Raw genomic sequence first — 26,403 nt, 5'->3', positions numbered from 1 at the left:
GCGACTTTGCCCAGCTAGGTACATCCTCTACACGACTACACGGTAGCAACTTGAAGAAAATTCTTCCTTTTTTGCTTCCATGACCTGATCTCCTCCTCGTTGATGTATCGAGGCGCCGTGACCCGGCCTCACAGGCAGGGCCAGGGCGAAGACGTATCCCCGATGGCCAAGACACGACCACGGTGGTGTAGCCTGAGACAGAGCAGACTCCAGCGACTTTGCCCAGCTAGGTACATCCTCTACACGACTACACGGTAGCAACTCGAAGAAAATTTGACTTGATTAGTATAGTAGCTTAGTAGTAGTAGGTTCATGTACTCGCAAGTTTATATCGAATAATCACTGCACCGGATATGCAAGCCTGGGATTATATATGTGTGGGGGTTTGTGATATTGTGAGTGGTCTTATATATGTTAAGCTTGATGATATTTGCACAAACTGTGTAAGACAAACAGACTGTTTGATTTGTTAAATTTTCTTGGACGCGTGAAGCAAAATGCATCGTCGTCTTGGTTGGCTAGGATCCAAATAGCCAACCCCAATTTCATATATAAAACCGTACCAGGCCAGTCTGTTTAGTAATAAGAGCCATAGAGATTATGGTTTTCCAAATAATTTATAACAAACACTTTGAATTTAATTAAATGAGATCTAAAACCTATATTGCTTGATGATTTTCTCAAATGAAATATTACTATTGCTAAGCTCAATTATGGTATAATCGCATTGTTTAAAAAAACCAATGGCGTTAAGCAAATTTATAAGTTCAAATGTATTTGGCTGTTGAATATCAGTCTCTTTTTTTAATTATAAGAATCTTTTTTTAATCAAAATTCTTATGAATATACTTTGGTGTCGTGGTGGCTCTTTGATTTCCCTATACAAATTGCTACTACTACTTCCATTTTTTAAATTGTAGACATACGTTCACCTAATTGGAGTTTAGCTCCAGCTACATAACAAGGATAAAAGGACCAAACAGACACAAAATATATGATACTAAGATGAAACTATACCACACATTTTGTTTTGGCAACAGTGTCTGTGCCTGCTTTGGGGCCAATCATTATTTTTTTGAAAAGTAAAACACTCCAGTGGAGTATAGTTTCACAGCCTCGGAGTGACACAGGCATTGTGCAATAGGAGTGCAGGAAAATATAGTGGCCGCGCATGTTTAAACACACATGATGCAGGCACCAGATTTGTCACATACAAGAAAAATAGGCAATTTGCAAAGACAAAATTTAGGCAAAATCAGTCAACGTATTTGAAGGGCTAGTAATATTACAAAATCTAATTTCTTTTAGTAGACATTGCTTGCACCCAATTTTTCAGTTATGGTAATATGATGTATGGAACTTGCTTGGTTCACTGCCATTGTTCCTAGTTTACTAAAAACAATTTTTTTAGAAGTAAATGTCCTTTTTAATTCCATCTAAAAGTTCACCATGTCCTCTTTAAATGGACAGTTTATATAACTCTTGAGTAGTTGAGATTTTTAGCTTGTAATACAGTCATTCTGAATAATTTAGCATTCAGTATGATCATGGGGTACATGTGTATTTAAAGAACAAGAGCAGCAAATATTTTTGTTATTGCTAAACAAAGGAGCAAAGTTGGGCTACGTTAAACTTTACATATTTGCTTAAGTAAACAATTGCAGCCAATCTCTTATGTTCTACAAGTTTGGGTTTATGTGGTGGAAGTTGGATGGGGGGTCCATCAGGTGCAAATATGCTGACAGAGGTTCATCATGTTGTGGTGGAAGTTTGCTTGGCTATGAAAATAGTTTGCTTGGCTATGCAGCCTAAAATATATGATGAATATATTTGTCTTCAGTTGCAGCCCACCTAATAGGACTGCTTGATTAAATCTACAATCAATTGTAGTATACCTGAAGAAAACATGATCATGATCTAATAACTATTATACTTTTAGAGAAGAGACAGATCCAGAAATGTTCACACCTGGAGGAAAAGTCGCCTTCTTGATGCTCCTAGCTTACACAAGGTACTCCTCGAAAAAATTTCCTCCAGGTCTGGCTAATTTGATCCTATGCTATATGTGATGGGTGAAGGGAGAGCAAGGAGGGGGAGGAGGGATGGCAGAGGTTAACATATATAGGTAGGAGATCATGGCTATTCCAGTCCTACCATATATTGCTGTATGTTGCAGATCTATTTCCTTTTGAGATCAAATGCACACATGTTAATAAATTAGAAAAGATGTCAAGAATTAAAACTTTCTAAATAATTAAATTTTTGTATTAATTAAATAATGAACTTATCATGGATTTGCATGCCAAGATTAGCTACCGCAATAGAAAATTCACGGCGTGCACACAAACATATCAACTATTAAATTGGTAACGGTGAAATAATAATGAATTTTTTTGTTCACTTCTTTTCTCACTGAAAAATAATGCTTTGGCCTTTTATGTCACTTGTTTGGTTGACTTTATATTAACTCATTGTAGTAATCTTTTGATGTGTTGATTTGGCAGCTTTTATTATGAAGTTAAGCTTGTAGACACACATATGATCTGGTAGTTATTTGTATGAGTTCACAAGACATTCGACATGAAGCTTTTAGAATACACCCCGTTCGACTGGTATGACATATTTTCTTCTTTCTTGTACTCGTCGTGCTCCTGGTAACATGGGATTTCCTTGGGCCTAATGTATAGTATTACATATGTCTGTTTTCAAAGTAAATGTGTTTCTTGATCAACTAAACCTTGGTGAATGTACAATCAGGGGGAGCCTTGAAGCCTTCTCATGTAAGAGTTTGCTCAACTAAATTTTGATAACTGAGTCCATTACATCATTCTAATAGGGTCAAGTTCCACTTTAATTTGCAGGCAAAGCATGCAGGAAATGATCGTTGGATTTCAGTAAGACTTGAACATGAGGTACATACTTTCCATCAGCCTATGATTTACGACAACTGCTTTTCTTTTAGCGCTGATGTTGATAAGTAGGCATTGACGTGATAGTTATATATAGTTCTTATTGCCAAATATATAGTTCATGACTTTACTGTTCTCATTGACGTGATATTTCGAGTTCTAGTTCACATATCTTGGATGGAGTTATACGATACGAGGAATTATAGGATGCGTCGCAAAACCAACGTTTAATATATCCAAAACGCCAAAAAGTATTTAAACATATATATATATATATATATATATATATATATATATATATATATAATCCAATGCATTATATAGTTATTCGTATTGCCAAATAGATAATTCTCAATTCGATCCCTAACAAAGCTGTAGTAGCCATTTATTTGCGACATATGAATATGCATCTGACCATAGTCAGTCGTTTAAAACCCTCAAGGCCGCTCTGATTTCAGCTGGTATGTTTCCAGCTGCTTCATTGTTTTTGATTGTCAACATCCGGACCATCAGGTTCTTTCTGAGCTGTATTGAATCCTATAAAAGATGGAAAAAAATAATTTAATAATTTGCTATAAAAATAAATTGCACGACAAACCTCGTTATTGTGTACTTACGTGAGTGGTCATCCTACCAGAATGAGTAGTACCATTCTGGTGGGCCATCTCCTGTAGGACAAGGAAAGCGGAGTCTTTGTTGTTACAAAAAAGTAACTATATTAAAACTATAACGGTGTGCTTATAATGTATGTGATCAATTTAGTATATTACCGCCTGCCGGTAGAAGATATGCCGTACGGTGACCAGTCCATGAGATTGGTATTCCAACCAGGGATCCTCATCTGCAACACATTGTTGAACACTTGCTTCAACATTGTGATTTCCTTCCTCGTTTCAGTGCTATGAAAGTTGTATGGTCCACCATAGGCGTCGATACATGGATCAATTGGGAGAACCCTCCTACTTTCCATGTCGAGTACAAGTAGTCCGTATGAAGAATCCACCAAAACAAATGGTAGTAGATACTACGGTAAATAGACACATGTTAGTAGCTAATATCATAAGCAAAATAAATGATAAGAATGAGTCTCTTACAATGTTAGAGTTGAACGCATCATATTTAGGAAACGGCCGGACAGCGACATTGTCAATCAGCACTGCGGTGCGTGTTTCTTGATCCATCCAAGAGTGTCTGAGGGCCCGTGCCTGAGAATGAAACTGCAAGTCGAAAAAATGTTTGTTTCCAAGCATTCTTGTACCTGTAGTGCTCTCTACTTCAGCACTCGCAAGCATACGAATTGCAAGATTGAAGCATTCGGGATGAATTTATCCAAAAAGCAAAATTGTTTCCTGGAGCATCCGTAGGCTGATTTCAATCTGATACGGTCGTTCGCTTCTAATCCAAATTGTGCTGCCCAAAAAATGCAGACCAATCTTTACCAAAAAACATCACATATAGTCTAACTCTTTTGTATAATAAAGATCAACGAAAAAAATTATTTAATTAAGAACATCCTAACTCCTATGTGATAATCTGGTAGCTATTTTTTCTGTACAAAATTAACATGGCCACATGTACCATAGGTAAAAAAGTGTAGGAGACAATGAACACTTATCAATAATAGTTATTTAACAATGTAGGGCCATGATAACCAAACAACTTATTCATTATATAGGCAAATGCCTTTGGGTTGCTACGGGGCAATAAAAAATGAAGTGTAAAGTAATTAATCAAATATAATTAATTAAATGCATATTATAACCCTAAGGACGCAGATTGATTCTTCCGTGAGTTTACCGTAAGGGTATCCACGGTGGTCCTCCGAGCGTTGATAAGATCCCTATGGTCTACCATATGTACAACATGTATGAGAGTTAGTGAATAAAAAAAGTATGTGCAATAGGTTTCTCTGTTCATTTTATGTATATTCAGGTTATGTTTAGTGAGGCCAGATATATTCAGGTTATGTTTACAAACCACTTAGATCATGTTGATACAACATCTACGAAACCAGAACTCTGCACATTAAGGAGTAATATATAGTCAGGTTACTATAACGAAAAATTTGCATACTATATGTTTTCAAATAATAATTTATATAAACCCAAGAGTAGTCAGCAAACTCACGCTAAACTACTTACCAGTCTTTGAAAGGGATGGCTGATTCTCCTCTTGTAACCTGACCATATCCTCCTCTTTTTTCTTCCGATAAGCTGCAGGCCTCTGTGCGTTGAACTGCTCCCTTGTTTCGTCAGCGTATTTTTTGCGTTCATTAAATACAGCTCATGTTGCATGCTGCTCGGAAGTTGTGTCATCTGCATTACGTTAAAAGTAAAACCAGAAAGCCCATTAAGCTCATCTCGGAAAATGGACTAAACCTCACTGATCCGCTACCGAAAACGTCGATTTGGAAGCTGGATAAGCATGCCTGGGAATACCTTGAGTATCATCTCGTAGCTTAGTCGTACCATCCTTATTATTCTCAGAAGACGACGGCATCCTGTCGTTTAAAGGTTCCCGCCCTACAACTTACCAATCAACAAAATACACGGTATGTTGTACATGAAGGTGAACACCCATAATTATTAACTATGTCACATGAATTGAGGATGAGTCAGTACCATATGAATCTTGCGCTACATGTGTGCCATAATCCAGTGTTAGCTCACCGTGAGCCGACAAGGAAGCATCACGATGGCCTCCAAGCCGTAGCAATCTTTTTCCATCTGTAGAGTTGTAATCAGGATGAATACAAGAGCAATGACACACTGGCGACAAAGCATGCATGCAACATTATCAGCAATCTTCACACAGTCTTATACCTGCTTCCGTCGTGTAACTATCGTCAACATTTGCATCTACGGGTATGATGCTTGCATTGTAGTCTCCAACATTTATCCCGCCCGTAAGGACTGCATAACATAATGCATATAGCTTGTCACTGTCAGAAATGGACGTGAGGCAACATTTATAACCAATCTCCACACAGTATTATACCTGGTTTCGTCGTGTAACTATTGTCAACATTTTCAGCTACGGGTATGATGCTTGCATTGTATTCTTCATCATTTCTCCCGCTCATAAGGCCTGCAACACATTATGCATATAGTTTGTCACTGTCAGAAATGCAGGTCTCGCAACTGTACGTATATCTGGTAGAGTGCATCATACCTGAAGTTACGTCCTCTTCTGGTTGATGTTCGCCCGCCTTGCTTTTTGAATTCCCCATACGCACCTATGGAATGGCAGTTCACTTTTGAAATGACCATTGTGTGATGGCAAGAATATTATAAATAGCGGGTGTGGGGGGGTAGTGATGACGATATAGACCTGGGGTAGGGTCATAGGCCTGACCTATGCGCTCTATCCAAGGTCACTATCCTAGAAGCAAAGAAGCTCAAGAGACAACAGGGAGGACCCAACAAAGGTGTCGAGTGCAATCCACTCGACCGGTCAGCTACTCGGAGACCCCTCCTTCCTGAAGTCGCTCGACCAATCGACCACTCGACCATACAAGAATCCACTTGACCTATTGAAGACCAGGAGTCATCTGGAACGGCAACGGACGAGCGTTCACTCTGTAATCTTTAAGGCCATTAAGGCATTTAAGGTTGGTGTCGTGGAATTATCACGGCAGATGTCCTCGAGCTAGGACTTAGTCGTGGAGCCATCGCAGCTAGGAAGCTTGAAGGGGTTAATGCGGGACAAGGAACACGAGGGTTTATACTGGTTCGGCCCCTTACGGTGAAGGTAAAAGCCTACGTCCAGTTGAGGTGGTATTGATTAGGGTTACGATCACCAGGGAGCTAAACTGCTATGCCCGGCTCTCGATGAGATTGTTCTTGTCCCTAAACCGCTGCCGGGTCCTCCCTTTATATAGGGAGGCTGACGCCCAGCAGCTCTCAGAGTCCCGGCCGGCTCATAAGAGTGTCCGGCTCGGACTCTCAGCTATTCTTGCCTTGCACTACAAGTTCTACCATGATAATGATTGTAACTACGGGCCTTAAGCCATATCCGGGTCTTAAGCCCATCTCTGGCCCACCGTCTTCAAGCTTGGCGCCGGGCTTCTGGTAATGACTATTAGAGTAACCCGGCCCCTCCTGGCGGGTGACTCTAAGGTCTATATCCTCAACATTAGGCCCCAGATTGATTTGAGCCGGCTCATGTCAATCTTCCATTCCTTCGACAGAAAACCTCCGGCTTACAATTGTGTGAAGGCCATAACCCGGCGTGACGTCATCCTCTGGACTCCGGATAATCCGCCGTGACGTCATCTTCCATTAAGCCCGTTTTTTACTCCGCCAGATCCGCAACGGATCTTTTTCTTTACTGTCATCCCGAAAATCGAGGCGTTTCGTGGGGAGATAACCACGCCGTGGTCTCCTTGATTCTCGCGCCCACTTATGAACTTGCCTTATAAATAGGCCGGCCCGACGGGCTCTCAGCCACTTCTCTCTCCATCTTCTTCCTCGTGCCACTGCTCCCCTGCCCGAGCCCTGCTACTGCCGCCGCCGTCGCGCCCCCGGTCTTCGTCAACCTTGGCCGCTGCATCACCCTGACTCGGACCAGACAAACGGCGGCAACCTCCGCTCCTCTCCAGCTCCGGTGAGTCTCCGCTACTCCATAGGGAAGATCCGTACTAGGGCTCGAGTAGTTCGTCCGTGTTCTTCGTAGTTCATCACGGGCCTCAGTAGATTTGAATTGTGCTGCCCCTTTTTGATCTTAGCTCTGTATAGGCTTACTGCGGTAGACGTTGAGGACCCATTTTACATGCAAGTAGCTCTCTTTTTACTGCATAAGAACCTTGTTCGAGCCCAAGAACTTCTCCAGCGTCTGTTTCTAGGTCTAGAAACTTTTCTTTTGCCCGACTATTTTGATCCAAAATTTTTACTGCGATGTGTGAAACCTGTTTTACCACACTTAGTAAAAATTGCAATCCTTGAATCTCGGCGGTTTACAGTTCCGGTTTAAAGAAACCTCGCGCCATAAAACTTTCCGGCTTAAAGAAAACTATGCGCCATAAAATTTCCGGCTTAGCTGTGATAAAGCCTGTAGACAATCAAATTACTCTCAATCCCTCGGCGGCTTAAATAGACCGATGCACTTAAATGTATACCATTAGTCCCCTTCATAAACCGCCACCTTGACCTTGAACCGTAGATTTCTTCCGGCTCATAATTAACCCGGACGTTTTTCCTTTTATCATAGACTGCCGACTTTCACCATGCCTCCCAAAAAAGCTCCCATTACTTGCAACTGGATGAGGTCCAATGTCACCAATGAGACCCTAGCAGATTTTGTGAAGTCCGGATATCTGCCCAAGAAGGACGTAATGTCCTACCGTGCCCCTGACCCGTCAGAAGAGAGACCACAGCCAAAGGACGGGGAGGTAGTGATTTTTGCAGATCATATGAGCCGGGGCTTCGCACCGCCCGGTTCAAAGTTTTTCAGAGACGTTCTGAACTTCTTCGATCTGCGGCCTCAGGACATAGGACCCAACTCAGTGTCCAACATCTGCAACTTCCAAGTCTTCTGCGAGGTTTACCTTGGAGAAGAACCTAGTCTGCTGCTCTTCAGAGAGCTTTTTTATTTGAACCGTCAGAATGAGTGCGCCAATGGGCCAAGTCTGGAGTTAGGTGGCATCTCCATCCAGCGGCGTAGGGACTGCCTTTTCCCTTACGCAGAGCCACCCAGCCACCCCAAGGATTGGAACATGACTTGGTTCTATTGCCAAGACACATCACCGGCTGATGAAAGTCCGCTGCCCGGCTTTCGCCCATCGCGTCTGGAGTCAACACACCCACTGTCGGACAAACTGACTCCGGCGGAGCGCCAGCCTCTGCTCCCCACTATCAACAAGATCAAGGCTCTCCTGGGCAATGGTCTGAACGGAATCGATTTGGTCCGGGTCTGGATCTCATGGCGGGTGATCCCATTGAGCCGCCGCCCCGGCTTAATGTGTGAGTACACGGGCCGAAAGGACGACCCTCAGAGACACAGCCGTAATGATCTTCCTGAAGACGTTGCAGAGGAGATGACCAAGGCTCTTTTAAACGAGAGCCTAGCAGACTGCGGAAGGACCGGGTTAGCCCCCTTCTGCAAGACCAACCCAGCCCTGGCGGTAAGCCGCCAATCTGATCATCCTATCTTCTTCTGTATATAACTTTCATCTGAATCGTTTGAAGAAATCATCATTGTATTTTCAGGCGGACGACAAGTTCTGGCGGGTCAAATATGACCATGAGGCGGCCAAGAAGGCCAGAAAGGTGAAGAAAGCCGCCAAGAAAGCCGCCCCTCGCAAGAAAGGAAGCAGGCCTACTGCTTCAGAGCTGATGCAATTAAGCGACAGCTCCGAGTCAGAGGTAACCCCTGAGCTTTGAAATCCTTGCTGTATTCACTGTTTGTTGCTGTCCGCCTTATCAATACTTGCTCATTGACAGGATGACACCGGCGCAAGTAACCCGGTGGTTGAAGAGGTAATGTCACTTTCCTCCGACTCGGAGCCCTTGCCAAAGCTGAAAGTCCGAAGGGTAACCCGGAAAGTAAGCTTTTCACATCCTTTAGCTTATCAAGATCCTCAATTTATTTTGAAGCGACAGGTTCATGAGAGCCGGCGTCACACCCGGACCAACAAGGACACCGACCTCTCCTCCGGGTTACCTGACACATCAAGGAAGCGCCGAACTGAGGTTATTTCCCACTTGTACCCTTTTCATCCGTTGGCGGGTGTTATCCGTCAGCCACTCAATTCTTCTGACTCAAATTATCAGGAGACCTCCCCCTCTTCGGGCGACTCTATGCAGTCGAGTCTTCCGGCTTTCAAGACCGCGCCCGGGTAATGACAACCATCTCATATTATACTTGTCTGTACTTACCCTTTTTGTGCTTAACGTTTCTGTCCTTTCAGTGCCCAGGCAAAGCTCACCAAGAGAGCGAAGAAGACCAAGTCAGCCGGAGTGCCGGATTTACCTGAACCGGAGGTGACGGCTCAAGAACCGCCAGCTGCCTCCGCCCCCGAAGCCACCATTCCAACCGACAAGGCACCTGAGGCCGCTGCCCCAACTACCAAGGCAACTACAGAAGCTTCTGTTAACCCGGAGGCCTCCAGCTCGGCTCCACCAGCAGACGACCCGGACGTGGTAATCACCCGGACGGAGTTCTTTGAGCCGGGGAGACCTACCGTGCTGGCCAAGTGCTCCGCTAAGGGGGAGTTGCTGCAGCCCCACCGGGTGAACCTGGACCTCTCCGACTACACCAACCTGAGCATTGGAGAGCTCGTCTCTGGCTACATCAGCCAAGTGCACAAGAGCCGGGACGCAGAGGTTGCCATGGTGAACCAGATCCAGCAGAAATCTGAGGTATCATTCTGCTGTCCTCTTACTCACTGCATAGTTACCTTTACCATGCTAGCCCCCAAGTCGACGACTTATGATTGAATATGTTGTAGACTTAGGTTCCGGCTTACTCAATTGAGCCGGCAGTTTGTAGATAGATACGTTCAATATGCATTAGCCCCCAAGTGCCAAGTGTCTTTGCTTGGAAAACGCTTGGGACTTATATAGTAACTGTTCATGCCATAACCCGGAAATTTATACAGGCCGCTGGCAAGAAGCTTGAGGCTGACCTTGCTGATGTCAAGAGCCGGCTGAAGATGCAAGAGATGGAGACCCGGAAGGCAAATGCCAAGTTCATGTCCAGCATCGCCGCGCAAGAAAAGCTGAAGACGGAGTTCGACGCTGAGCGGAAGGCGTGGGCCGAAGAAAAGGCCGCATTGGTGAACCGGGCTGAACAGGCGGAGAAGGCTCTCTCCGAGAAGACCGCCGAGCTCTCCGGCCTAAAGCGCCAAGTGTCCCAGATGGTGGCTACAATCTTCGGTAAGTCGTCGTGCCGGCTTTCATCAAGTTTAGAATGTTTATATCTTATAATTTCATCCTTGTCGGCGGCTTATCTGACTCTGTTAAACAGGTCCCAGAAGTGCCAACCTCAACCAGAGCGTGGTAACCAAGCTGAAGGCCGTGTATACCCTGGTGGAGCAGCTCTACACCGGGTCACAGCGTGCCTTAGCTGTGGTGGCCCTATCCAACGAGGTGCCGACTCACCTGGCAGAAGTCCTTCGCCGGCTCGCTGTACTGCCTCAACGGATCCAAGAGCTGCGACGGGCCTCTGCAAGAGCCGGAGCGATCGCCGCGCTGAGCCGGGCCAAGGCATTCCTGCCGGAGTTAGACCCGGCGGACATCGCCCTTGGCTATCCAAGCCTGAAGGAAGACGGCTCAGCTTTCGATCAGAAGGACTTCGCAGCTTGCGTGAAGGCCGTACGCCCGGTGGCCACCCTTATCGGGAACGACACAGATCTGACCAAGTACCAGCCGGGTTACAATGCGGAGAATCAGAGGATTCCAACCCCTCGCTATGAAGCCCTCAACTTGATCCCGCCGGCTCGTCAGCACACTTTCGCCCCGGAGATTGACCCGGCCGGGTTAATTGACGAGGAAGCCCAATTCGAAGCTCTCAGCGGCATCGACTGGAAGTCATCAACTTTCCAGGTCTTGGGATCAGCCGGAGGAGAAGACAGGAACGAGCCGGAGACTTCAACTCAGCAAGCGTCGTAACTCGGCTGGCGGTTTACCAAACAATGCTCCACCCTTTTAGACTTGATGAGTTTTGTAATAGAGTAGGTGCAACAATTTATCTCTGCCGTGCCATCGTGCACCTATTGAATGCTGAAGTCTTTTGAAGTTGTCTCTTTGATGTTTCTCCGGGTCATGATCAATCCTTTGTTTTCCTTAATCTCAAAATAGTTGCTGTTAACTATCCTGCACAGAAGGGCAATTCCCAAGTATCGAGGCGGCTTACCGCCCTGAGAATCATAAGTTTTAGATACATAACCTGGAATATGAATCCAAAAGGACTGATCTTCAATCATATCCTTAATACAGCCGTAAGAACATACTTAGCGGCCTGCAAGCATACTTCCGGTTTAGATAACCCGGGTAATAAGGTTGGTACCTCAATTCCGGTTTACCTGTCGTAATAACACCCATTGTGTCCGACTAACACTGGAAATCAAAGTTTCGCCGGCCAAGTGAGACCCGGCCGTACACACTTTGAAATGATCAGAAGAACTCTATAATGAAACAAAAGAACTTAGGAGCTTCCGGTTCGAATACGACCAGAGACCCGGCCCAAAGGGGTTATGCTAAGATTCGAATACGATCATATAGCCCCCAGTGGGTGTGGCGATGCCAATCAAGAGGGTATCGACAGCTATGTTCTCTTTGGTTCGAATACGACCCATGTTTGAACAGGAAGCCCCCAAGTGATTTTAAGAATTGTTTAACGACGCTGATTCGAATACGATCCATGTCGGTTCCCAAAGGGGTGAAACCATGATTCAAATATGATCAAGGAAAACTCCCCAATGAGCTCGGCACTTTGCCAATCAAATGGGTATCGACAGCTATGCTCTCTTTGGTTCGAATACGACCCATGTTTGAACAGGAAGCCCCCAAGTGACCTTGTTGCTTATGGCTAGATTCGAATACGATCATAAGCCGGATCCTCCTTCAAGTCATCATGTAATCTTGTAATGAAAACAACACGTGCATATTTGGAGGAGAAAAAAGGACAGAGGTCCTGCTTTATTGCTTATCATAATATATACACAGCTGAGAGAAATATGTACATCACGAGAGCTGGTGACTCAAGTGTAGTAAGGCCGAAGCTGAGCTATGTTCCATGGCCGACGGGTCTCTTCCTCCGACTTACGTGAATCTTTATGTTCCCGAATGTCAATGAGGTAATATGACCCGTTGCGCAAGTTCTTGCTGACCACAAAGGGTCCTTCCCAAGGCGGGGAGAGCTTGTGTGCATCTGTTTGATCCTGGATGAGCCGGAGCACGAGATCACCTTCCTGGAAGACCCGGGTTTTAACATGGCGACTATGATAATGGCGCAGGTCTTGTTGGTAAATCGCGAAGCGAGCTGCAGCCACATCACGCTGTTCATCGAACAAGTCAAGAGCATCTTGGCGCGCCTGTTCATTGTCTGCCTCCACATAAGCCGCCACTCGAGGTGAGTCATGACGGATGTCACTGGGGAGGACGGCCTCTGCCCCATAAACCATGAAGAAAGGCGTGAAGCCTGTAGATCTGTTAGGAGTAGTGTTGATGCTCCATAACACGGAGGGCAACTCCTCCACCCAACAACCTGGCGTCCGTTGCAAAGGGACCAAAAGCCGGGGCTTGATGCCCTTCAGAATCTCCTGATTAGCTCTCTCAGCTTGACCATTGGATTGAGGATGAGCCACTGAGGAAACATCAAGTCGGATATGCTCTCGTTGACGAAACTCTTCCATGGCGCCTTTGGAGAGATTGGTGCCATTATCAGTTATAATGCTGTGCGGAAAGCCAAAACGGAAAATCACCTTTTTCATAAATTGAACCGCCGTGGCTGCATCGCACTTGCTAACTGGCTCAGCTTCCACCCACTTTGTGAATTTGTCAACTGCCACCAAGAGGTGGGTCTTCTTATCCTTGGAACTTTTAAAAGGCCCAACCATATCAAGCCCCCAGACCGCAAAGGGCCATGTAATTGGGATCATCCTCAGCTCTTGAGCCGATACGTGAGCCCGTCGTGAGAACCTTTGGCAACCATCACACTTACTGACTAAGTCCTCTGCATCAGCATGAGCCGTCAACCAATAGAAACCATGACGAAAAGCCTTGGCCACAAGAGACTTTGAGCCGGCGTGATGGCCACAATCCCCTTCATGGATCTCACGCAAGATTTCTTGACCTTCCTCAGGGGAGACACAATGCTGAAACGCCCCTGTGACACTGCGATGATGCAACTCGCCATCGATAACGATCATTGACTTAGACCGCCGGGTTATTTGCCTGGCCAAAGTTTCATCCTCAGGCAACTCGCCCCGGGTCATGTAAGCCAGATACGGCTAATCTTTATGTACATTGAACCCTTGGCAACAGGGGGACGGCTGGGGTCCTGGCATTCACTATATAAGCCACCCCCTCCTCTGGCACAAGGGTTCGCACCCCCTGTAACACACACACACGCATAATCCAGTCGACCGCCTCTGGGCACCGAGACGTAGGGCTTGTGTGTACAACTTCTCCATAGCTAGGATCTTGCCTCTTCATACCTACCCCCCATTCTACTGTCAGTCTTAGTACCACGACAGTTGGTGACTCCATCCAAGCAAAGATATCCACATTATCAGAAGCTTGTCTATGGAATTTATATGACCACGAAGAAGGTTGCACATTATTTCTCTGATCACTCCATTACAGTCTTCAGCGACGCGCCATTGTCAGAAATTCTGAACGACAGAGATGCAACTAGTCGAGTGGCAAAGTGGGCGATTGAACTTCTTCCCTTGGATATCAAGTTTGAGGCAAAGAAAGCGATCAAGTCCCAAGCAATAGCAGATTTCCTCGCCGAGTGGGTTGAGAAGCAACTACCGACTCAGATTCACTCAAAGCATTGGACCATGTTCTTTGATGGATCCAAGCTGCTGAACGGTTCGGGTGCTGGGGTGGTACTGGTATCCCCCCGAGGAGACAGGCTCAACTACGTTCTTAACATTCATTTCAATTCCTCCAACAATGTGGCTGAATACGACACTTCTGTACGGGTTGCGTATGGCCATTTCACTCGGCGTCCGTCGCCTAATGGTCTACGGTGACTCAGATTTGGTGGTTAATCAAGTAATGAAGGAATGGGACGTCAAGAGCCCAGCTATGACTGGCTATTGCAATGCGGTGAGAAAGTTAGAAAAGAAGTTTGAGGGGTTAGAGCTCCATCATATACCCCGACTGAAAAATCAAGCGGCTGATGATTTGGCAAAGATAGGTTCAAGAGAGAGACCATTCCCAGTAATGTGTTTTGGGAACATATTCATACACCTTCAGTTCAGGAAGATCCTTTCACGGAAGAGCCCCCACAACCTAAGAGTGCCACTGATCCGACTGAAGTCGAAGTCCCAGCCGTGGTCGACTTGATCATGGAGGTTTTGGCCATCACTCCCGACTGGACAGTGCCGTACATCACATACATTCTTAGGAAGGAACTCCCAGAGGATGAAGAAGAGGCTCGACAGATCGTCCATCGATCCAAAGCCTTTACTGTGATAAGAGGACAGCTGTTCAGAGAAAGTGTAACTGGAGTCAGCCAGAAATGCATAACGCCAGAAGAAGGTCGAGTGATCCTCAACGGCATCCACTCGGGGACCTGTGGTCACCATGAGTCCTCTCGGACCATTGTGGCCAAAGCATACCGAGCAGGATTTTATTGGCCACGAGCAAATGAAATGGCGAAGGAAATAGTCGACAAATGTGAAGGTTGCTAGTTTTTCTCCAACATGTCTCACAAGCCTGCATCAGCCCTGAAGACCATTCCGCTTGTCTGGCCCTTTGCTGTTTGGGGGTTAGATATGGTTGGACCTTTGAGGACTGGTAGGAGTGGCTTCACTCATGTACTCGTGGCAGTCGACAAGTTCACCAAATGGATTGAAGCCATGCCTATCAAAAATCTTGAAGCCAGTACTGCATTCAGCTTCATCAGAGAGTTAACATTCATATATGGTGTTCCGCATAGCATCATCACAGATAATGGGTCGAACTTCGATTCTGATGAGTTCAGAGCCCTCTGCGCTTCCCAAGGCACTCGAGTCAATTATGCTTCAGTTGCCCATCCCCAGTTGAATGGACAAGCTGAAAGAGCAAATGGATTGATTCTCAAAGGACTGAAACCCCGATTGATGCGTGATCTCAAGCATGCAACAGGCGCCTGGGTCGATGAACTTCAATCAGTGCTTTGGGGATTGAGGACAACTCCTAATCGGTCGACTGGCCAAACTCCATTCTTCTTGGTCTATGGAGCTGAGGCTGTACTTCCGAGTGACTTGCTTCACAGTGCGCCCCGAGTCGAGCTTTTCTCAGAAGATGAAGCAGAACAGGCTCGGCAAGACGCAGTTGATCTCTTAGAAGAGGAGAGAGAGATGGCCCGGATCTGGTCGACCATTTATCAGCAAGACCTGCGTCGATTCCACGCCAGAAACATGAGGGGTCGAGCATTTCAAGAGGGAGACTTGGTTCTTCGAGTGGATCAACAGAAACCACACAAGCTTGCTCCTGCTTGGGAAGGCCCCTTCATCGTCACCAGAGTACTCCACAACGGAGCATACCACCTTTACAATGTCGAGCACAAGAAAGATGGCGGCGCTGAGCGGCATAGCTCATCCTCTTTAAGGACCGGCGCAGAGAATGCGGAGCTGCTCCGCCCGTTTTACACTTAAGCATTCAGACTGTTGAGATGTAATAAGAAATACCTTCTAGTTTGATTATCAAAGACACAGTTTTACAGTCTCCTAAATGATTGTTATTCCTTTTTTATCTGTTCTAAATCCCCCAGTGGGTGTCTTAGATGCGAATCCGCTTCGCCTAAGTTTCAAAAAAGAAAAATCCTGCCGAGTAAAGAGCAAGTCTCTCACTCGGAGGCTTAGTTGCGAATCCGTTTCGCCTAAGTTTGAAAAATCCTACCGAGTGGTGAGCAACCCTCTCACTCGGGGGCTTAGCTGCAGTCCAGTACTCGCCTAAGTTTAAAAAATCCTACCGAGTGGTGAGCAACCCTCTCACTCGGGGGCTTAGCTGCAGTCCAGTACTCGCCCAAGTTTAAAAAATCCTACCGAGTGGGGAGCAACCCTCTCACTCGGGGGCTTAGCTGCAGTCCAGTACTCGCCTAAGTTTAAAAAAATCCTACCGAGTGGGGAGCAACCCTCTCACTCGGGGGCTTAGCTGCAGTCCAGTACTCGCCTAAGGTTAAAAAAATCCTACCGAGTGGGGACCAACCCTCTCACTCGGGAGCTTAGCTGCAGTCCAGTACTCGCCTAAGTTTAAAAAATCCTACCGAGTGGTGAGCAACCCTCTCACCCGGGGGCTTAGCTGCGGTCCAGTACTTGCCTAAGTTTAAAAAATCCTACCGAGTGGGGAGCAACCCTCTCACTTGGGGGCTTAGCTGCAGTCCAGTACTCGCCTAAGTTTAAAAAATCCTACCGAGTGGGGAGCAACCCTCTCACTCGGGGGCTTAGCTGCAGTCCAGTACTCGCCTAAGTTTGAAAAATCCTACCGAGTGGGGAGCAACCCTCTCACTTGGGGGCTTAGCTGCAGTCCAGTACTCGCCTAAGTTTAAAAAATCCTACCGAGTGGTGAGCAACCCTCTCACTCGGGGGCTTAGCTGCAGTCCAGTACTCGCCTAAGTTTAAAAAATCCTACCGAGTGGTGAGCAACCCTCTCACTCGGGGGCTTAGCTGCGGTCCAGTACTCACCTAAGTTTGAAACACATCCCGATCCACAAGGACGATGAGGTGCAGGTCGACTATGACCTTCTCCTCAGAACTGTGCCACAAGTACAATGTGCGCTCCATCCTGATCCGCAAGGACGACGAGGTGCAGGTCGACTGCGACCTTCTCCTCAGAACTGCGCCACAAGTACAACGTGCGCTCCATCCTGATCCGCAAGGACGACGAGGTGCAGGTCGACTGCGACCTTCTCCTCAGAACTGCGCCATGAGTACAACGTGCGCTCCATCCTGATCCGCAAGGACGACGAGGTGCAGGTCGACTGCAACCTTCTCCTTAGAACTGCGCCACGAGTACAACGTGCGCTCCATCCTGATCCGCAAGGACGACGAGGTGCAGGTCGACTGCGACCTTCTCCTCAGAACTGTGCCACAAGTACAACGTGCGCTCCATCCTGATCCGCAAGGACGACGAAGTGCAGGTCGACTGTTACCTTCCCCTCAGAGCTGAAGCACAAGTTCAAAGACTATTCCGAGTGAAGAACAAGTTCCACTCAAAGGCAAACACAAGCATATTCAGAGATAAACCAAGTTCAGATAAATCCTAAGGTTCCAGACCACGGATTAAAGTACTCGGGCATCAAGCCCGAAGGAGTTTAACGATTACACGATCACTCGGCATTCCGAGGCAAATAAAGGTGAAGCATAATGGTTTTTGATCACTCGTCAGTTGAAGGACTGGCTGGCTCGCAGAACCTGTCAAGGTCTATGCTGTCTGCGATGCGAGTGGCGGCGTCAAGGAAAGTATCCATGAAGGACTGGAAAGTGTGCTTTTTGGTGTTAGCAACCTTGAGCTCCGCCAGCTTGTCTTCTTTGACATCCTTGCAGTGCACTCGAACCAATGACAGGGCGACATCAGCGCCGCAGCGAGCAGATGATTTCTTCCATTCTTGCACTCGGTCAGGTATTTGATTCAGTCGAGCCATCAGAGACTCGAGGTCTTGAGACAGCTCCGCCTGAGGCCAGAGTTCAGCATCAACCCGAGTCATCGCCGCCTTCAGACGGGCAAATTAAGCAACTGCGTTGTCCATGCGAGATCCAACCGCAGCACATTCATTGCGACGTTGTCTTTGACTGGACAATTTATGGGATCGAGACCTGTCTCGACCCGCCCAGTTTCTGCTTCAAAGTCCTGGCAAATTTCTGCACAGTCGAGTAAATAGTGAGTCGACAATATGGTAAGACCTATCAATCGACAGCAACAAGTCAGTCGAACAACAATACCTTCAAGCTTTAAGACCAGTTTTGCAGCAAGCTAGCTCAGATAAGATTCTAGCTCGCCCTTCTTGACCTTGATGTTTCCAATCTCATCAGTCAGCCTGTCCTTGTCTTTCTTCAGTTGCTCGACCTCCCGATTGGCATCAGAGACAGCGGTCTTCAGTTTAGAGTTCTCTTCTTCTAACTTGTTGACTGAAGCCAGCTTCTTATCAGCAAGCGCCGTTTTCTCTCGCGCCTCCTTCTGGGCAGCAGCAAGATCCCGATCCTTCTTCTCCAGAGTCTGCTTCATTTTCTCTAAAGAAACAACATTCTTCAGACGAGCTTGAAGTTGACGGTTTTCACTATGCACATCTGTTCGAGCGAAGCCACTCGGTTCAAAGTGACTAAAAAACACACGGAAAAGTGCGAGTCGTAAGATGGACAGTTGACGATTGGTTACCTCCCATGATAGCTGCTTCATCACGAGCGGTCTGGAGGTTCTTCTTGGCCAGTTCCAGATCAAGATTGAGGCTGATTTGCTAATTGTTCAGTTCAAAAAGTTGAGCCCCAAGATCACAAGATTTCTGCAGTCAGCGTATAAGATATATCAGTTGACAGAAACAAAAGACAATCACAGTAAAAGTTGCTCTAAGACTACCGCCAAATCAAACATTCAACGGTAGTCTCGGGGACTACACCCAGTGGGTGCACTTAGCGTGCCCCCACTGGTTTGATTCAACACTCGGCATGGTCTGCCCAGCACGAGTCGTAAAAAAAGGGGGGGTAGATTCTCAGACCCCGGCCGACTGCCAATAGTCGACTGCGATCTCAAGGACTACACCCAGTGAGTGCACTTAACGTGCCCCCACTGGTTCGGTTTAACACTCGGCATGGTCTGCCCAGCACGAGTCATTTAAAACACTCAACTCAATCCAATTCGACTCAAGTGGAAGACCTATACAACTTTAAGACAGACACAACCCAGTGGGTGATCAGATGAGAAATAAGATCAGTCGGAAATCAACTAACCTGGACATTGGTTTGCAGAGCAGCGCTGGCGTTGTAGGCCACCTGACTGGCCTCGTGCACCACTTTCAACTGCCCCATCACAAGATTCAGCTGAAGAAGAGCTTCCTTGGCAGCACTCCACGGGTCGTCTGGAGTTTGGTACGCAGTAAAAAGCGATGATGGCATGGTAGTCGAAGCAGCCACTGGGTCTGATGCATGGAGTTGTACTGGAGCAGCAGAGGTCTGAGCAGCCGACCCTGACGGGTGATCAGTCGACAGCGGGTTAGCGAAAGTGACGTTGGTCCGAGTCGGATCTGTGGATCGCTCGACCGCCGTCCCAGGCATCAGTGTCGACTGAGGAACCTGAACCACAGGCGCTTTCCAGCTTGGTTCCTTGTCCCTCCTCCTCCTTTCCCTTAGAGGCACTTCTTCTTCATCATCCGGAAGCACGACAACGTCTCGTGGAGCTGCAACAAACAGGAAACATCAGAGATTCAACTAACGAATAATCCAATCGACAGAATAAATTCGAGTCGAGCGGACTTACTAGCTTTGGAGGCAGCCGCGTCATCGGTTTCCTCGTCGTTTGGGATCTTGTCAATGTCCATATCAGTCACCGCAGAGGCTGGGCTGGAAAAGTTTACAATCCATTCGGTCAGAATAGAAGAATCAGTCGGTGCAAGAAAACACGGAAAGAACATTTACCCAGAGGCAACAGGAACATCCATCTTAATCTTAGGCAAGGTCTTCCGAGCCTTTGAGGGGTTGATCTTAAGCTGCTTGGCGATTTTCTCTGTCAGCTCCGGAGTTGAAGACCGAGCACGCTTTTGCGTTTGAGCGCTCGAGGCCACAGTCTTGCCGCGCTTGCTCGCTGGATCATGGTGCTGCTTGGATCGACGTTCCGCACAAGGCAGTGAGTCGACTACCTCCTCGTCGTCCGAGTTGTCGCTCTCCTCTTCGTCATCGTCGTCCAGCGACTCCCAATCACCACTCTCCTCCGCGCTGTCCTCGCCCTCATGACCCTGCTCTAGAGCTTGTTCATCATTGGTCATCGAGTACATCTCGGTATAAACCTACAAGACAAGAAGTCGAGTGGAAGTCAGTCGGATTCAAGAATGGTCGGAAAATGTACCCAAATGCAATCGGTTGTAGAGGCCGAACCTTGTCTAGCTGATTACTGTCGCTGAAGGGATCGACTCTCCTGGCGCCCCTGGGGTTGTCTTTGTTTCCTATAATACTCCTCAGCCATTGGGCCACTGTTTTGGCCAGCACCTCCTCTGGATGAACCCGAGCGGTGTCGCCGGCTCCAGAATACATCCACATAGAGTGGTCACGAGCCTGGAGCGGCTGGATGTGCCGACTAAGGAATACCTCCAACAAATCCATGCCGGTGACGCCTTGGTTGATCAACTGGACCACCCTCTCGACCAGCATGGCTGTCTCCACCTTCTCCGCGGCGGTCACTTTCAGCGAGGAAGGGGTCTGAACACGATCGAAGGAAAAAGAGGGAAGTCCAGTCGACTGGCATGGAGTCACGATATCCTGGCAATAGAACCAGGTCGACTGCCAACCTCTGACCGACTCAGGAAGGGCCATTGAAGGGAAAGAACTCCTCTTCCTCTTCTGGATACCCAGACCCCCACACATCTGAATAACGTGTGTTTTCTCATCACTCGAATTTGCTTTCTTCACCGACTGGGAGCGGATAGTGAAAATGTGCTTGAAAAGACCCCAGTGCGGTCGACACCCCAAAAAATTCTCGCACATGGACACGAACGCGGCAAGATATGTGATGGTGTTGGGAGAAAAATGATGGAGTTGGGCCCCGAAGAAATTCAAGAAACCCCGAAAAAAGGGTGCAGAGGAAGCGAGAAACCGCGGTCGACATGGGTGGCGAGCAGAACACACACACCCGGTCGCGTCTGCGGCTCCGTCTCCCCTTCTGGCAACTGCGCAGCTCCATGGACGATCAGCCCGGACTCAGCCAGCTCATCCAAATCTTCCTGCCGAAGCGAGGATCGGATCCAATCGCCCTAGATCCAACCCGACGACAGCCCCGACCGCGACGACGACCCCCGATTCGTCTTCTTGCCTTTCGCCGCCCCCGTCGCCTTCTTCACGCGTTCCAGCGCCGCCGTCTTTTCCTTCCCCATGGTGACGGAGCGGCGGCGTCGAGAGCGGAGGAGCCGGATGCGGTGGAGAAACAGAGGAGAATGAAGAGGAATGGGCGCGCACAGTGCAGGCGCCTCGGCCCCGTCACCTTTAAAGACCCACTTCCGAGTGGCTGACGCGTGGGCCCGGATGATCCTGTCAAATCCCGCAACAGTTGCATGCGGGGTACGTGGCGAAAAAGGTGGCGCGGAGATCGAGGCACTCCTGTCTATCCATCCCGCTTACCATGGCGCGCTCCGCCTCGCGCACTTCCCCGAAATTTCGAATCCCGTGAAATCCGGGATACGCCGTAACCAATCGCGCCAAAGATTTCACGTCGAAAACAACACTCGACGGATGACGTTATAAATCCAATCGGCAACTTCTGAATCGATCAAGGTGACTGAAACGAAGCCGAAGTTCCAACATGGGCCTCCGTTCAAACATAAATAGTTGTGAAACACAAGAGTCGAAGCGAGATCAACTTCAACCTTCTTTTCACTCGGACCTCAATCCATTCGGGGGCTAATGATGATGATATAGACCTGGGGTAGGGTCATAGGCCTGACCTATGCGCCCTAACTAAGGTCACTATCCTAGAAGCAAAGAAGCTCAAGAGACAACAGGGAGGACCCAACAAAGGTGTCGAGTGCAATCCACTCGACCGATCAGCTACTCGGAGACCCCTCCTTCCTGAAGTCGCTCGACCAATCGACCACTCGACCATACAAGAATCCACTCGACCTATTGAAGACCAGGAGTCATCTGGAACGGCAACGGACAAGCGTTCACTCTGTAATCTTTAAGGCCATTAAGGCATTTAAGGTTGGCGTTACCAGTAACGCCTCATCTTTATGTACATTGAACCCTTGGCAACAGGGGGACGGTTGGGGTCCTGGCGTTCATTATATAAGCCACCCCCCTCCTCTGGCACAAGGGTTCGCACCCCCTGTAACACACACACACGCCTAATCCAGCCGACCGCCTCTGGGCACCGAGACGTAGGGCTATTACTTCCTCCGCGAAGGGTCTGAACTCGTAAAACTTGTGTGTACAACTTCTCCATAGCTAGGATCTTGCCTCTTCATACCTACCCCCCATTCTACTGTCAGTCTTAGTACCACAACAGGTAGCAATAAAATCCTTTTTGTGTGTGGTCGTGGTGTTTTCCTACATCACAATGTCTAAGCATGTCTTTATCTACTGATTCTGGATTTCTTGTAAAACTGGTATATACTTGAGGTAAACCACTGATGCTCCAAACATAAGTTGAGACCCTTCGTCCGTAGATTTTTGGAAGAAGCAAGAACTATGTTTAAGATTTATATCTACACCCTGGGTGACAAGGCTTACGCAATCGAAATAGCAAAGCTTCTAGACCCTGACCATGTCTATATTGATTCAAAAGTGCTATCTAACTGACCCTGACCCTGACCATGTCTATTTCTCGGGTTATAGTGGAGGACCTTGATTCAAAAGTGTTATCTAACTGTCACTGCAATCAGCAGCACAAGAAAGGTCTTGATGTGGATCTTGGAGCTGACAGTGTTGCAGTGATTCTAGTTGAGGACCTTGATTTTCATATAATCATTGTAGTCTACTGATGGTATTCAGGTTGTGAATCATTTAATGTTGATCATGGTTCTGCTTTGTTGGCATTATGCAGGAGGAGTTTCATTTGACGCTCTTCAAGACAAGCAAGAATGAGCGCATGTTCGCTGATTGTGTAAGCATGCCTTAATTTAATACACTCAATAGCTGTTGTAATGCTCCTTTTCATGATATTGTCATTGCAGATTTGTATTACTATGAACTTACTATTTAAAAGATGTATGGATTTGATCCTTTTATTGACTAATTATACAGCGTATGAACTTATTCATTTTAGAGTTGTTTATCCTGTTCTAATGCTGGAGTTAAAAGTTTCATGTAGCTAATGCCATCATCTTTATAATAGAGCGGCAACATACACCGTGAGTTTTCACCATACTCCAGGAAGCCATTTCATCAGTTTTTGGCTTCTGACACACTCGGAGCAACAATGATACACCAAAGCAAGCAAAGAAGCCAAAAGAAGTTAAATGTTTTTACCCGCTGCTGGCATCCGATGAGCAGTTGCAGGTGTCAACCATAGGTAATTCTTGTAAGATACTTTAACATATCTCTAATTTACTGAAGTATAAAAATCTTCACCAGTTTGGCTTTAGGCAAAAATGCCTGCTTGAGAATTTAGGGAAAATTACATATTACCTTTAGAGCTTTCAGTTCATGAAGTAATTGACCTCGTTTTTGCTTGTTTACTGTGTAGTATTGTTATATGAAGTGAGAGTTGCATGTGCTGATCTGAAGCTCCCTAATGTGGCTGATCTGGAGCTTATACCCATGATAGGTGAGTATCTCCCTCTCTGTTTGTTGGGCTGTCGGCACCGCCTTTTTGCTGCGTCTCTGTATACTATAACCACTATCCCTAAAATAAGTAAACTGTAGCCACACTCTTTCATCAAATTATTATTTAGAAGGAAAAAGATTAGAGCTGCATTTATTCATATTAATGTAGACTGGGCCTGATCCAAGAAATAGAATACTTATACATTGATTGCATCCACTGATTAAATCCCAAATGTGTGTGGGCAAGACTATCTTCGTGTTTTCATAATATAAAAAATAGTAGGTAAGTGTCAATCTGTTGCTGGTTCAGAATTTGATAAGGTTGAAAACTTTGTATGAAAATCTTTGTAATTCTTTTGAGTTGTGGAAGAGACAACTGGGATGACTTTGATCATATGCGCTGGATGGCGGAGAGTCAAGGGTGCTCCTTAGTTAATGATTTATGGATAACTGATTGATATACAACTCTCATGTGTACAACATAGGAGAAACTTATTTGACTTCTTTTGGTGAATAATCAGGCTGGGACTCCAAGTGTTATTGGTAATATGGAACTGTGAACTATTAGAAATTAGAACCTTCAGTTATAGAATTATCATTTGCTGTTCCTCAACTTTCATTTTATATGTCAATGTCTTCAAAGAACAGAAAACAATATGGCAGTCCTAAAAGAAGATTTATAATTGATTTAATTAGGTATGGCAGAAGCTGGTTGGTTACACAAGATTTCTAATTGATTTAATTAGGTATGGCAGAAGCACAAGATTTTGGATGTCTTGAAGTGGTGATCAGAGAGAATAGGTATCTGGATCTCCTGGTTATATACTGTTACAAGTTAGAAATCAGTTCTCCTACTTCTGAAAGCCATCTCAATTGCATCTACTCTTTAACTGTATCAGGTCACTAAAGTGCAGTCACGTGCATTGGCTTTCTCTGTGAAAGCATCTCTGTGAAAGCACTCGCATTAGGAGTAAAATGTCCATGGGATGGCTGTATGAGATGCGATGGCTATACGAGATGCGATGGATATATGAGATGTATGAGAAGCGATGGATGTATGTTACGCCCACGATGCGGCTATATCTCCCACGTGTCGAGGCACGACTTAGAGGCATAACCGCATAGTGGTTTTGTCGCAAGAAGGGTCATCTTCACACAATCCCATGTAATGAACAAGAATGGGATAAAGAGTTGGCTTACAATCGCCACTTCACACAATACATGAATATAAATCATACATCATCCAGAATACAAACATATAGACCGACTACGGTCAAAATCCAGATGAAAATAAGACAACCCCAAATGCTAGATCCCCGATCGTCCCAACTGGGCTCCACTACTGATCATCAGGAAAAGACACATAGTAACGACCACGTTCCTCGTCGAACTCCCACTTGAGATCGACCCCATCATCTGCACTGGCATCGTCGGCACCTGCAACTATTTTGGTAGAATCTGTGAGTCACGAGGACTCAGCAATCTCACACCCGCGAGATCAAGACTATTTAAGCTTATAGGAAAGGGAGGTGTAATAAGGTGGAGCTGCAGCGGCAATAAGCATATATGGTGGCTAACATACGCAAAAGAGAGCGAGAAGAGAAGCAACGGAACGGTCGTCATCTAGCAATGACCAAGAAGTGATCCTGAACTCCTACTTACGTCATACATAACTCAGACCGTGTTCACTTCCCGGACTCTGCCGAGAAGAGACCATCACGGCTACACACGCAGTTGATGTATTTTAATTGGGTCAAGTGACAAGTTCTCTACAACCGGACATTAACAAATTCCCATCTGCCTCATAACCGCGGGCACGGCTTTCGAAAGATAATACCCTGCAGGGGTGTCCCAACTTAGCCCATCATAAGCTCTCACGGTCAACGAAGGATAAACCTTCTCCCGGAAAGACCCAATCAGTCTCGGAATCCCGGTTTACAAGACATTTCGACAATGGTAAAACAAGACCAGCAAAGCCGCCCGATGCGCCGACAAATCCCGATAGGAGCTGCACATATCTCGTTCTCAGGGCACACCGGATAAGTCAAGCTACGAGTAAAACCAGACCTCGAGTTTCCCCGAGGTGGCCCCGCAGGCTGCTCGGTTCGGACCAACACTCGAAGGAGCACTGGCCGGGGGGGGGGGGGTTAAAATAAGATGACCCTCGGGCTCGCAAAAACCCGGGGGAAAAGGCTTAGGCGGCAAATGGTAAAACCAAAGTTGGGCCTTGCTGGAGGAGTTTTATTCAAGGCGAACTGTCAAGGGGGTCCCATAAATCACCCGACCGTGTAAGGAACGCAAACTCAAGGAACATAATCCCGGTATATCAGTAACTAGGGCGGCAAGAGTGGAACAAAACACCAGGCATAAGGCCGA

The 26,403-nt window shown here is 46.7% G+C and overlaps 1 protein-coding gene and 1 long non-coding RNA gene across 2 annotated transcripts in view; both read left to right on the top strand.

The window, feature by feature from the left end:
* Positions 1 to 26,403, top strand: part of LOC123172333 (putative UDP-rhamnose:rhamnosyltransferase 1) — a 39,242-nt gene that overhangs the window by 6,912 nt on the left and 5,927 nt on the right. The window lies entirely within an intron of this gene.
* Positions 2,111 to 24,803, top strand: LOC123172343 (uncharacterized). Its single transcript, XR_006485538.1, has 7 exons — positions 2,111 to 2,612; positions 2,712 to 2,780; positions 2,862 to 2,912; positions 23,306 to 23,365; positions 23,597 to 23,773; positions 23,948 to 24,028; positions 24,724 to 24,803. It is a non-coding gene; the product is annotated as an uncharacterized lncRNA (long non-coding RNA).

The sequence above is a fragment of the Triticum aestivum genome, chromosome 1D (assembly GCF_018294505.1).
Source record: "Triticum aestivum cultivar Chinese Spring chromosome 1D, IWGSC CS RefSeq v2.1, whole genome shotgun sequence".
Lineage (NCBI taxonomy): Eukaryota > Viridiplantae > Streptophyta > Magnoliopsida > Poales > Poaceae > Triticum > Triticum aestivum.
Note: the sequence above shows the minus strand (reverse complement) of the source record. Positions and strands in the feature narration are given on the sequence as shown.